Consider the following 14,923-nt stretch of genomic DNA (forward strand, 5'->3'; position numbering starts at 1 on the left):
TCCATTTTATACACATCTGCAGATTCTACTGCAAACCATGATATGCAGTGTAACTGAAAACAGCCTATACAAAGAGTGGATGGAAAATAAATAAAGAAATAAATACATAAATAAATAAATAAATAAATAATAATCCTGAAGGGACAGTAAAAGCTATTATTTCCCCTTTCTCCTCCTTGAGAAGTTAAAAATAGCCTTCAAGAGACCTGTTGCTTACTTGACTGGCAGGATGCTATTCCACAGTTCAGTGCAAACATCGATCCCAAGAATGGTCCTGTGAAGTCCTGCATGGGTATTCTTGTTTGGGAGTGCCATAACGCTTCCCTTTGCACTTACGGAGTTTGCAATGAAGAAAACTGGATGGGTGCTCCCCATTTGGGAGCACATAGCCCTCAATTCAGTGTTCTTTGCTGTCTGTGAGGACTGGAAGCAGAAATGTAGTTCCTAAACATACCTGTGTTCAAAATGCAGAAGCACGGCGTTTCCCTCCCTGTACAAAGCTCCCTGAGCTGTCCTCACCAGAGTAAAGAGAGAGGATCGCCGCACTCATCCAGCCCGTCTCCCCAGCCCTGCTCTCCCCCTCTCTCATCACTCTGTGCTCCAGCTGTGCTTTGGGTATGCAGCAATAAAGTCAGTCAGTGCCTCTCTGCAAGGAAACCATCAGTCTGATTCAGCTCGCTGTGGAAACTAAGAGTTTGTTTTTCAGACTCATTATCAGGATGGTCATTTTTTTCTCACTTTCCCACATCAGCTGACCATCATCCTTGGCTAATTTTGTCCTTTCAACACAACATTTTTAAAAATTGATCTCCAAACCAGCCTTGGTATTTTTCTTGCCAATGTATGTCTCTTTGAGGAAACGAAGGTTTTACTTCTGAAAACCTAACAAATTGGTAATTTGATTTCCTAATAGACAAGTTTTAAAGATTACAATTTCAAGCCCGTGGCATTTCTCAGTTTAATGAAACATCAGCTTTTGTTCTACTTTTCCCTCATCTTTTCCAATAAAGCTCTTCTTCCTGACACAAAAGCTAGCAGAATTAAAAATGTGATGAAACTGCTCTAAAGGCACAGCTTGAAATTCAGCTTTGCAACTTATAGAAGATAATTATTTCACATTTTATTTTTCTTTTAATGTATTCATTTATACACTACAACATGGTAGCAGATCAAAGGTCTAATAGAGCTTAATTGCAGTTAATATAAATGTCTCTCTATGTGTCATACTGAACGTGCACTAAAAAAGAAATGTAACAGTCTGGGTTGAAGGCATGTGAAGTCATTCCAGATTTTCCTGCAGGACAGCCTCATGCCAATCTGCAGCCACCAGTGTCAGGCAGCAAGCAGGGCTCCAGCAGCTCAGATGCTGCAATTTGGAAGGTCTGTGGTGACCACCCATTCTAAATTTTTCATGAAAAATTGTGTTCCCAGTATTTGTAGCTCCGAAGAGTTCTTTCTCAAAAACAAACCAAAACCATAATCTCAGCTTTCTTCAGACTTCTGCAAAGCAGGTGGTGGCGTCACAGGTTGTCACTCTGGTTTTTGTGGCAATGAATGGAGAGGAAAAGTCCACCACTCTTCTGTCTGAAGAGGAGAAGAATCAGTTGTTATCTGTGTCCTTTTCTCTCCCCTGACTATGAAGGAAGGCTAGATGAGCTGGGTTTAACTTAAAAACCTTCAGTGGTGGGGATTCCTCAATACCCCTCTACTCCTTTCTTTCGTGCTCCAAGCATTATGTTATTGTCCTTCAAGTCCCATTTCTTGGCGAGTCCGTGCAGATATAACACAGAGCTAAGTATTTGTATTTTTAATTATTTTTTAAAAAAATTTGCTTCTTGTTCTGTTGAGTTACAAATCTGGTGTCTGACATACCACAGAATATAGTGAAGGAGAGCAGCACCAAATTAGCCAATCCCAGGCCCTGGAGGGCCTTCTTCCAGTGTGGCAGTAGATGAGATTTCTAGAGGAACTGATACATTGGTGCAGTGCTGGGGGATGAAGGTAAGGGAGGGCAAGAGGACAGGAAAGAGGCCACTGGAGAAAACAGCAGTGACAAGGAGGCACCACATCCATTGCTCTCCCCGGTGCCAGAAGGATATCCAGATCTGACCTCTTCTCTTACCCTGACATTTCCTTCACCACCGTGTAACGCTTAGGGACATGGTTTAGTGGTGGACTTGGCAGCGCTAGGTTAACGGTTGGACTCGATGATCTTAAAGGTCTTTTCCAACCTGAACTATTCTATGATTCTATGATTCTATGTATTTTCCAGCCAGCATCTAAACTGCATGTTTCCCCAGCAGGGATCCACATCTTGGCTGGCAAAACCTAGTGGAAAGCCCTATTACCTGGAATCTTGCCAGTGAAAAGAACTCCAGGCCTTATAAGAGAGTGTTATATTTTTTAAGAGCAGTACAAGGTGCATCATCAACAACCCTTTTGTGCAGTTATTCAGCTAAGCAATAAATCACACAGAAGCATGGGTTGTTGCAAGATTAATAGAGAAAAGCTGTAGTAAAATGTGGCACAGAAGAGAAGCTGAGTATCAGGAGTCTCCTGGATGTTCGTTTGGATTGCTTGGCTCCTGCCCAAGGAGAACTATTGCTATGTATTTTATAGGCATTGAAATAAACTTAAAGAAGTAGTTATAAAAAACCCTAACATTAAAAAGGCCATATTGAATGATGCCCCACCAGAAAAATTAAAATACGCAGTTGCTATAATTTTTCTGTATTTTTTGCTGTTGTTTCTAAAGGTGACCTTGAGATTGAGAACATGCCCATGTTGCTTCCTTACAAAGAAAAAAGTCGATACTTTGTCTTTTGTAATGCAAGCACAAGGTCTCTCTGTATTGCATTTTTCTGCAATATATTTTGCAAGAGAAATCCGTGTGACCACACTCCTCAAAGGGTGAGGTTTGTCCAGGAAGGGGGAACCCTAACCAAGGTAGGGTACCACATACCGGCACATCCGTGTTCATCAGCCCTTACCATCCCACAGCAGAAATGGATCCCATAACAGAACAGCCTGACCAAGGAGACATTTAATTGTTTTTGCACCAACGCAAATACTCCAGGGTAAATGTATTTAAGAGAGAAGGGCTAACTAAGGCTTGCTATTCGTTATCCCCTAATTACCTCTCAAGGCCTTAGGCAGAGAGCTGGCTGTCCCCTGACTGATTGCTTTAGGAAAAAGGGGAAAGCTTCCTCAAAGAAAGCTACTGCTTTTCCAGCTCCTACACAGGAGACTGAAGGCTTCTGTCCATGTGAAGAAAAAACCATGTTGTAAACTTTTTCACGTGAAATGTAGCAATGACCGATGCCTATGACTGTATTAAAGGCTCAAAAACCTTTCCACTTCTCAGGAATCAGGGGAGTTAGGGGTGGGATCCCAGTCACCGGTATGAAAAAGGATTCATTTTAAATGATGCCAACAATCATATCGTTCCTTGATACCCTCCGTAGTCTCAAGGAGATACTTATATCCTCTTTGTCACTGTACACCTCAAAAGGCGATTTGTGAATATCAGTTCAGTGGTTAGGGAAATTAATTCAAAGCCTTTCATTATAATCGGACTTTAATATGTTGGAACAAAATTGCTTAGTTTACCTGAGATACACTATCATTTTCATTTAGCCTATCGCATCATTCAAACAGCATTGTCTGGAGATAATTACTGAAGAAGACAAGCACTTGTCTGCCTAAAACACAGCAGCATAAACTCATTTACTGCAAATTAAAACAGATGGAAAATTGCTGTTGCTTTTAATATAGCTGCACAAAAAATTAAGTTTGCAAGTATGTTAAAAGTAATCATAGCAAATGCAAGATTGTGGCTTACAACCTATGCCCTAAACAAAGTATTTCAAGCATCCCAGTAAGAATAAGTGAATTTATTCGTAAAAAGGAATTGTAAACTGTAAAAGAAACACCTCTCCACAAAAAGCATTGGATGCCTATGGATAGCCCTAGGAAAAAAAAAAAAAAAATGAACAAAGATTTCATTAGAATAACTCAGGGGAAAGTCATAAATATTGCAACAACAAATAAAGAACTTTTATTCTATAAACACATGTATTTGTCATCACATGGATGTGAATCATCCCACTACAACTAAGGAAGATACTTGCCTACCTAAAAATAAATACACTGGTTTGCAGAACTGAGAGTATATGTTCTAATACAGGGTGACATACCATGCCCTGGGGTCTATACATATCCTTCAAGATGAAATATAACATCATCTGCAGGACTACTTTAGAATCAGATTGTAGCTCAGGAGCAGCCTGACTGGGGGACAGAGATACTTCTCCATCCGCACAAACTTTTTCTCTTATGTCTGTTGTTACATGGCAGATGTAGCAGAATTGCAACACAGTTTTAACCACAGAAGCTACAGGTTCTGCTCTGCTGGGCATATGTTTGCTAGGCTCTCAGCATTGTGCTCTGCCTGCCCATCTTCCAGCACCCGCAAGAACATAGCATTTTGAAAGGCAGTGAAAACTGAAGGGACACTGTTTGCATGAAATAAATACATTCAGTTTAAAGCAAGCGTTAGAGGTATTCACAAGTATTTCACTTATGCCAGAATTACCGTAACTGTTCAGGTTGATTTATACTATCCTTCCCTTAAAAAAAAAAAATTCCTCTTCTTCCAGTTCAGGAGGGACTGGCAAACTGAGGGACAGCATGGCAAACTCTACACTAAGTGTTTTGAGAGGACAAGTACCTGATTTTGCAATGTTATAGGGCTGCTTAGAGGGGCCCTGCGGGTCGCTCAGCCCATCCCACCCTGAGGCCAGACTATGGCCAGCACCAGAGTAGGTCCGTGTGGCTTTGTCTGGTTGAGGCTTGGAAACCTCCAGGGACAGGGTTTCCTCCAACTCTCAAGGAAGCCTGTTTCCAGGCTGCATTACCCTCCTGGTGGGCATTTGGTTTCCTAATGTCCAAGCTGAACACGCATCTTGCTGCCATTGCCCCCTCTTGTACCTTCTGTTACCACTGAGAAGAGTTTGGCTCTGGTGTCATTGTAGCTTCTCGTCATGAAGTTATAGGCTGCTGTTCAACTGCCTTTGGCCTCCTCTTCATCAGATTATACAAGCCCAGCTCTTCAGCCTCTCCTCAGTGGTCCTGTGCACTAGACCCCTGACCGTCTTGGTAGCCCTCCACTCTGGCTCTCTCCAGTTTCTTGACATCCTTCTTGAAGTGGGTGGCCAAAACTGTGCACAGTTTTCCGTATTCTATTTGACTCCACTCTATGAAATAAAAATGTGAGAAAGTCATCGCTTTCACTTGAAATAATTTTGAAGATTACTTTGAACTCATGATGTTCCTCTGAAGATGACTATAGCTGATGATGTTACTTTCAGAGTGCTGGCTTCAACTAGGAGCAGCCAGGAAGAAAGAAAGGCCTGAGGGAGAAGAGAAAGTGAAATGTAGGAGCAGACTAAGGACAAAAGATCCCTCCAAGGAGCAGTGGAAAGGATGGAAAGAGAACAGAGGAAAAGCAAGGCTGAGAAAGAAGAGCGAGGGAGCAGTGCAGAAAATTATGCCCTGTCGCTATCGTTACACTGTGATCCAGGACAAATGTAGACTAATATCTACGTAGAAAATGGGGGTGGGTAACATTTGAAATAATTTAAGCTAACAAGTTTCAATCTCCGGAGAGGGGAAAGCCAATGGCAGAAAGAGTCCTCCAAATAATTGCCTCACTCTACATCTCACCGAGTGTGTTGCTCAGGAGCTTTACCATGACAGCCCTTGAATTATATCTTTCATTTATTTCAGTCCCTTTATAGCTCTGTAGGAGCATTACATTTCTGTCTTGGAGGGGGTGGTCCAAAATACCCTCTGTCAGGGATTTTGTCTCAGCTTTCTGTGCTGCCCACTTGCACCAGCATATCCAAGCTTGCTTCTGCCTCCCAGCTGACTGAGGAATGACTGAATAAGGAGACCCAAATCTGGAATTTTAATTGGTCCTCCTGGAAATGCTATTTGAAGTCTTCCAAAACAATGACTAAATTGTCCATACAAGGACTTCCTCTAAAAATTACTTCATTGCACTGAGGGCAGTACACTACCCTCCCCACAACTCTGCGAAGATCTGACGAACAACAACTTGCTCAAGAGCTAATGCATAAGCAGAACTTCACTTTACACAAGAAAAACTGTCATATCTTTGGACTCAGCTTCTGGGGAAAAGAAAAAAAAAAATCACGTGACAAAACCAAAGGAGTGAACAGCCCTGACATCACGGGGGTTGGCAGTGTACTCCAGACCAGACAATGTTTATGGAAAAATGAGGGCTAAACTTCTCTCTTGTCAAATCTGTGCATGGTAAAGAAGTGCCTTGCCAGGCAGGATCAGAAAGGCTTTCATCGCATTTGCACCTTGCTGCCTTGCATACCTCCCTGGAGTTTTTGCAGCGCAGATGGAACTGTATCCCAGAGTTTTTGGAGGCAAAAGAGAACCAATTCCTGTCAGAAAAGACAGCCTTGAAAATAGCTTTCTCTTTCTGTAGAAGTCAGAGCGTTGTTTGTGATTCTCGCAGCCCGGAATGGCTCTACGACCCTCTGCAGTTTCAGCGGGCCGTTGTGCTGCGCGCGACCTGCCTTCAGCTGTTGTGCCGTGTTGCTATGTGCTCATGCTGACAGCTGTTGTGTTCTGCTCCAAATTAGTGCCTGCCTTTTGCTCCGGAGTGAAGTAATACCTACGCGCAGGGCCAGATTCCAGTTCGCTATGGAAATGCCCCCAAAACAAGTGAAAATACTACCAAAACAGATGCTTTGTACCCATTTCCTGATCAGTCACACACGATGCTTCCTCTTTCTATAAGGAGTTCCCCACGCGCTCCCACACCAGTTCCCCCTTTTTTTTTTCTTTCCTAGCAGTCTAAACATTTCGTGTTGTGAAAAGAATTCAACATCTCAGCGGTTCCACTTTTCTTGTAAGCCGGCCCTGCAGAAGCGTCAGGATGCTGAACCATGCTCGTGAATGATGGCGTACACCCTGGAAGCCTGTTTTTCTTCCTGTGGAGCCAATTCAAAGTAAAATGTGATTTTGAAGTCTATTAAAGATCTTCTGGGAAAATGAGAGTGAGTGATGAAAGAGGACCTTTTACAAGTCAATAGCTGTAAGGTATTGATCAAATAGTTTTTCATCAGTTTAGCGTTCTTAAATTGCTTTAAGAGCATTTGAATTGCCACTTCAGTCCAACCAAAGGTCCACTTGGCCCAGAACCACATCTCCAGTAATGGTCAGTGTTAGATACCATTCAGAGGTATTTCTCAACCTGTGGCCTCTGCAGTACTGTTAGTCATTAAACATCAGATGGTGATCCAAAAAATGGTCACTTTTTTTTTCTAAAAGTAATCAGTCAAAGGAAGCACAGAAATAAAAGTAATAATATTCTCAAAGCATTATTGAAAAAGGCAAGTGAGTGAACACTCAAAGCTTAGCTTCATTATAGCTGTTTGTGAATTTAAACTTGTAACTCTGTTGTACAAGGTGGTCCATGGATAGTTTTCCAAAAACCTGAGCAATCTCTGAATTAACAGGATTTGAGAGACACTGTTAAAGGGGAAGGCACAAGATATTCAGAAACACTCAGAGAAGTTTATTTCTTATCCTGGCAGCCACAAATTGGCTTATACAACAAAGTGGGACCTGATGTCTCAGGCTCGTAATATTCTTCAATATTTAAAAACACCACATCTGAGAATAAAAATGTGTATAAAGAAAAAACACTCATTATATTAATGAATTAATGTTGGTTCTCACAGTTTCTAACATCACAACAGCCTTCCCCCCCCCCCCAAGAACAAATCACATTTTCCTATTAAGCTGTCTTTAACAAATGTGTTCACTAGTTCATTAGTCATTACTGTACACATAAGTATGTTCCAGTGAGCACAAATGCGTGAATAGAAGTCTTTTTATATTATTCTATGACTCAGGTCACACAGCCAAAGTGACTTGGAAGTTTACTAGTTGCGGTCGCAGCACCTAAAGACAAATATACTTGAAATAACCAGGGTGAATGCTCTGGGGCTTGAGTGATTACAAATCTTTAATCAGTGGAACCTGAGACTAGATGAAAGAGCTATAAGTTCTGTCTATGGTGTTCAAATTAGAAAAGTTAACCAAGCTATAATAAATATATATTAAATGAAAAACATGATCACAGCGATAAATATACATGTATACATAACACCGAAGATGAGAAAACCATGGTCTGTAAAAAATATTTCAGAGTCCTAGCTCCAGACAAAGCTGAGCATACTTTACTACTATGTACTATCCATTTTGAAGCAGGTAAAGTGAAATCAAAAAAGCATTATGCAGATGCAGAGAGTTACTACTCAGCTGAATCTGGCACATGCAGCTCATTGTGCATTTTATGCTTCCATATCTCAAACGCTGGCACAAAGAGATTTTCTTCCTTTCTGAGAAATTCCCTTCCTTTCTCTGCTCCTTGTCTGCGTATACGTTATTTCTGTAAAAAGCACTAAGACTCTCAAAATTGCGGAAAGGGTCAAAACTAGAGCTTTATTTGTAAACCTCATGGAAACTAGGAGAAGGCAGCATTTGATTTTGATTCAGAGTCCAATATCTGTGATTTCAACCAGTTTTGAGTCAGTCAGTCTGGGCCAGTCACTAAATGAGCAAAACTGTTGTCAAGTTCTGGCTTGTAGGAGGTGGGTTATATGTCCAACGAGTCGAGCATGGGATTGAAAGCCACAAGCCCTACAAAATGCTTATTCTATTTCAGGCTCATCATATGACAATGACCCAAGTCATCCAACTTCCCCATATCTTCATTCTTTAAAATGTCACTATTAATATTTGCCTATGTGAGGGCTTAAAGAGCTCTGGATAAAAATATGCATAAGTGAAAATCATTGCTAAGTGAAAATCATGAATAATAGCACTAGTAACACAATTCCTTATAACTGTAAAGAAGTCCTCAGTGTTACGCTTTGCAAGTGACTAAAGATGCCATGGGCAGCTACATTGTGCATAGCCTTTCTGTATTTAAACTGTATATTTGCCCTCGGTGGTTCATCTGTCTACACAAGTGGTACAACACCAAAGGCCAAAAGTCTTGTTTTCAATCCTCTGTCTCACTGGACGGTACTTTGTTTAACCTCTTTATGCTTCAATTTCTTAACCTGGAATTTTATCTGTATTTCTAAAGAACTCCACTGTCAACAAAATACGAACTGCTTAGTAATGTTTCCTATAGTGCAGCAGGCTGAGACGTGTTTGCAACATGCCAGAGTTCCAGGAGTTAATTTTTCTAACGCCCTATTAAAAATACATGCAGAAGGTTGAATCTCTTTCTCCTGGTTGGTTGTTTTTTTCTTTTTTTCCTGAAGAGAATATTCTACAGCATTATTAAACCTGTCTTGTCTGAAAGATCAATGCATGATATTCAGCTAGGCAGAGCAGAGAGGTGTTGCATTCATCTCACTGCAGGTATAGCGATTAGTGTTACACTGAGAATTATGTACCAGTCACACTGCATTCGCCAGTAATCCAATATGCTAGACCTGCCCTTCCCCATTCCTGTAGGCAAATACCTTCTGAGAAAAGCAGCGTTATAAGGTTCTGACGGGGAGTGTTACAGAAGTATCAGCAACTACTTGGACCGTGGTGCACTTCCAAACCTGTATCCTTTTTTTACGAGGTTAAAACGACAGTGCAGCCAATGTGTGTAAGATCAGTGGTACTACGCTTACTGTTTGCTTTGCACACTAAGCAGGCTGGGACACACATCTGCCTCCAGCTTCAGCTGTGCCAGCTGAAGAGGCTGTGCCCAGGTGCTCCTCACCTGGCTGACTAATGCAAGTTAGTGGGAGCTCCCACATGGAGACCTGCCAGTTGATCCAAGGGTAGGTAACACCCACCATGTGGATGCTGATGAGCAGTTTGCAGACGCACTGGGGCAAGGAAGCCCTTGCTGAAGGCTGGAAGGGTCATATACTCACAGCCTGTGGTCTATTGCATGATTATGCATGGATGGGTGTCCGTGCTTGTCAAAACCTCCTCATTCTTATCCTTGAATTGGATGAAAATTTTGAGATAGTCAAGCTCGAGTTAAGAGGAAGAGACGAGAAACGTCAGAGGTGAAGTTGTTGGACCTGATATATGTAGCAGCATATACAAGTCTATGTTCCACAGACACCCAGGCTAGATGTTATAGCAGATCCTTTTGGTCCTGAAGTCTAGTAAACCTATGGCCAAACCATTTGAGCTTGGCTGCCTGAAGTTAAGCTCTTCTTTGTGGAATCATATAAAGCATTAACAAAAAAGTAAAGGCAGCTCCTATCAAAGTAAATGAAACCCATATCAAAGGTTGCCAATTCACTTGAGGGCTTAAGGTGTTAAAAAAATTTGGACTAATTGGAATACTACAAAGAGATTCACAATGCAGTGAATGACTGAACAGGTTTGAAAATAGCATCTGGAAGTGAAAAAAAGAAATTAATGCCGCAGATGTTTGTGGCTTTTTCTTTCTGTGCCTGCCTGTGAAACAGCTGTGGGACTTTTTTGTCTTACAGTAATATTCTTTGTGGTGATTGTGTGCTGTGGGAAAAGCACTGTCCTGACATTTCCAACAGGTGGGATGGTGGCAGGTGACTCTACCAGTTGGCCGGTTCAATGTGGATACAGTTACACTTCCTTCCCTTCCCCACAAATTTGGATTCAGGTCCTTTCTCAAATCACAAGAAAACCTTTTAGGTGTCAGTGTTTCCAAGTCCCTCATTTTTCACTGTGACCGGTATCTCATGCTGGGAAGGGAACCAGGGCTACAGTAATATCAGATATCTAGGTAGGGTTCCACCAAGGTACCTTCAGTGCCTGCTCTGGCTCTTGCCATCCTAAGTTGTCTGTTTACAATGCATGTACTTACATGAATGAGGTTGGCAGATATGGAATATATAGTGCTGTACAGTAATCTTAATCCAGTTATTAGAATGGGAGAAAGTTAAATTTGCATTTAATTTTTGATTCTGCCGCAGACCTCCCTCGGATGAGACACATTGTCTGCCCTGTGGTTTAATTCCCACTTTTATAAAATAGAACTAATACTTCCACATCTCTCTGAGATGGTATCAGGCACAGTGCAAGGTAAGATAACGTCAACTAATTTCAAGAAAGCAGGTATGTCTTGTCTATCCAGCACAATACAGAAACATGCAGGGCTACTAGCTTGAAGCCAAGATACATAATTCATCCTTGAGGAGCACTATGGAGGGTTATACCAATGTTACAAGTCTTCTCCCAGGTTCATAGCTGGGCTGGACTGGACTGAGCCAGGTCAGGAGTCTCTGCCTATCATGTATGGTATTTAAACTTGCCCTAAGATTTTATCTTTTTATATAAACATATACAAATGAGGAAAAAAAGGATCAGCTCTCTCAGGGTATGTTGACAACATGATCCTTTAAAATAATTCCACATCTTTTACATGTGAAGCTTCAGAAATAACAAAAAAATCACCTGTGATTCAAAAACGCCTCTACCTACCTGTGGGTTTCAGGCCCACATTCCTTCAACTCAACATTAGGCACTGCCTGATTCAGGCCACATGCACTGAGTCGCCTCCAGGGTGCTTATTTGTCTCTTCTGACCAAGGAGGCACCTTTGGTGACTATATGCCTACCTCAAATCCCAAAACTTAAGAAGGGTAAATATATTATGACTGAATATATAAATACATATTTTGACTCCATTTTGGACCAGTTACCCAGGGCAAAATTAACACTTCTTCCCTCACCCTCTAGCTTAGACTAATTAGTCTACCCTCAGAAATACTGTAATAACCCCACTGAAAGCAACAGAGCCAGACAACTAAGTGGCAAATATGTCCTAAAATAGTAGATTACTAGAGAGAAATCCCTATAGATAAAGCCCTGTTTAGCATGCATGTTGTGCATCCTTCTGCTCAGGAAGCCTCTTGCACTTCCTGAAAGAAAATCTCCTAGAAATAATAAGGAATATTAAAGCAGTCAACATAATGGCAAGAGATGTGGTGGTATCACCAAGAGGAAAAGCATTAAGACCTGACAGTGTGAGCCTCCCTTTAGCAGGCCTCTGTTTTCATATCCAATTCATCTCCAAGAATCCAAGTTGCTGTTTTGAGTTAGCAGCCAGCTGAACCTCTCTCTAGCAAAAAATTCCTCTCTTTGACTAATTTATTCACTATTTACAGCATTTGGTGCCTTAACTCCAAGGTTGCCGGAGGGCTTACAGACTTAAAGAGATCCTTTCTTTTAAGATAACGAACTACAATGGTGATGATTGGGGTTTTGTATACACATAAAAGGCATTGAGATATCATGGTAGCAAACACCTTGTGGAACACTAGGCGAAGAGATAACGCAAAGACAGATGACCTGATAGCTAGGTTAGATCAGCTATCATTTGTATTTTAGCACATATGTTCAAGCGTGAGGTACAGGGAAACTTGTGCAGATTGTATCCTTGATAGAAAAATGCCTAAATCGATCTCTGCTATTATCCTTCAAAGGGTGAAGTTTTGGAAGGAAAATCTGAGTGCCAGAGTCAGCAGACAGCACATGCTTACACTGTTAATTCTGGAGCACTTACCAGCTCCTCACATTAGGCTGCCTTGTGACCAAAGGAGACCAGCAGACCAAATTCATAGCATGACTAAGTATCTTCATTTTTCTCACGAGCCTATTTTTTATCACTTTTCCATCTTATGTTTTCACCTCCTTTACCGTACTAGCATTATTCAGTTCTGATAAGACCAAACTGTGCAGTCACAGCACATTATTTTAAGTCCATGACAACAATAATCAATTCAAGTATCTGTCATCCAACCTGGTTTTATGAGGACTCCAAGCTAGAGAGGCTCCACAGTATTGCAAGGACTTATACTAGTCTGGGGGGGGTGGGCACACTCAGAGGAAGGCATACAAATGTGCTGCCTCTGCTGTCGCCCCTCTCTGACTGCTACGGGCTGAAATACCTGCAACATGTGCTCATAAAGTCGCTGTGACAATGACTCTGTTAGACTCAAATCAGTGTGCTGGAATTAAAATGGAAGTTAGGGCCATCGTTTATCAGCTGTTTTAACTAGAGGTCAGTGCATCTAAAGGATGCTGTAATTTTCCACTGCTTTCTGCAAGGACAGGAATGACTTTTTTCTCAGTACAGCCCTGCATCACTCTCTGATCCTGTGAGCGTAATCCCTTGGCACTAAAGCCTCTTATTGACGATGCAGTAAACCTGCTCTGTAAGCATCAGAAAAGGGAAATAAAAGATATTCCAAATTTGTGCTTGGCAAAATACAACACTGAAATCAATTAGATGTTTCCAGATCAATAGGGGCTTCAGTCAATAAACCTCCTGTCAGAACAATGTCTAGCAGACCTGTTGACAGCATTCGAAAGCTCCTGATTTAAAATATCTGTTGAGGTTGTTATTAAAGCTGTTATTCAGTTCCTTATCTATTTGCTGCTACTTGTAGACATCATTTGTGGGGGCAGCCTGAAGGTCTTGACTGAAAGTTTTGGCTGTTGCACATGAAACTTAATTACAAGGTCAGAGACAAGAACTTGTTTGTTGGGGATTTACAGGAGGAGAAGAAAAGCTGTTGAGATTTTGCTTCAGAAGACAGATGCTGTTAGAAGCGCAATCTCCTTTTGTATTTGGGGGGCTATGTCATTCCTGCAGTCCAAGGCTTGAATTCCACCTTTGTTTAATTAACCCAAAGCCAAATACTGCTGAGAATATTTGCAGAATTTTGGGAAGCTTCCTTCCAGAGTCAGCCAAGTAATTCTAGGAACAGTTCAACCTACTGCATCCTAAGGTCTTGATTCAGCAAGATAAGTAAGCAGGAATTCATCCATTCAGCATTGAATTCATTGCCAAACTGAGGTTCAGAAGCTATCTGAGAGTCTAATTCCTGAAGGATGGAGGCACCGAATTACATTCATAAATCTTCCTCCGCAGCAGACAGTGAGGACCAGGACAGAATCAGAGGAAGACAGCTCACAAATTCCAGTTACCATGTGGGCTGCTGAAGCCTTTGACCTTCCTGAAGGGCAAGAGGGAAAAGTTTCTCTGTGCCTCATAAACACTGTCAGGCAGGACTAACATCTGTCTGTCCACAGCAGATGAAGAAACCCTCCAAACAGCACGACTTCTCTAGGGTGACAAATTTCCACAGTCCAGCTACTGCTGAAGGTGCTTTGAACTGCATTGGTCAACACAGGCCCACACTAGCGATGTGTGTGGGTTCATTCTGTAAGATAAATTGAATCACATCCCTCCTGGCGTCACGTTGGGCATGTCCCAATCTCTGTGTCAGCAGGACCCTGGGATTACCCATAGCAGTAAGCTGGGGTGTCGTGCCAGCTCTGCCCTTACGCCTTGGTCCCCCACGGTTCCAGCAGAGGCTGTATCTTTCTGCATCTCTCACAGCCCAGCAGCGGGGCCCTGGTTTGGCTGCTGGCATGGTGAAGAGCTTGATGAGCATCTGTTTACCTAGTGCTACTTTTACATGGAATACAGTTGTTTGGCAGAGTCAAATGCTTTACATTAGGTTACAAATCAAATCAGTTCTCTTTCTTCTTGCCAGTAAGCAGCAATTCTTGGGGGTTTGTGAGCTGGTTAAACTCTGTGACTGAAAAAACACTATAATGCCACTTAGAAGCGCAACATAAGGCTACCAGAATGAAGGTATGGGCCCAAGGGCCATGTAGGTCAGTCTGGGTTACGAGCAGCAGCTAACAGTGCACTGCTGAGGGAGAGGGCAGGAACAGGCAACTATTCAGTGGTTTGCCTCCAAAACAGCCCTGGCTCCCAGGAATTTGTGGTCCAGGAACATTCCATGTCAGACACGTTGCCTTTGTAGTCAAATCATTCTTTTTCTATGGATTTGTCCAGC

General features: G+C 41.9%; 1 protein-coding gene across 1 annotated transcript in view; it reads left to right on the forward strand.

Moving 5' to 3' along the window:
- LOC148053343 (uncharacterized) overlaps window positions 1–14,923 on the forward strand; it is a 71,103-nt gene that overhangs the window by 55,880 nt on the left and 300 nt on the right. The window lies entirely within an intron of this gene.

Source organism: Nipponia nippon, unplaced genomic scaffold (assembly GCF_047370975.1).
Source record: "Nipponia nippon isolate SJK-2023a ecotype South Korea unplaced genomic scaffold, ASM4737097v1 scaffold_4, whole genome shotgun sequence".
Lineage (NCBI taxonomy): Eukaryota > Metazoa > Chordata > Aves > Pelecaniformes > Threskiornithidae > Nipponia > Nipponia nippon.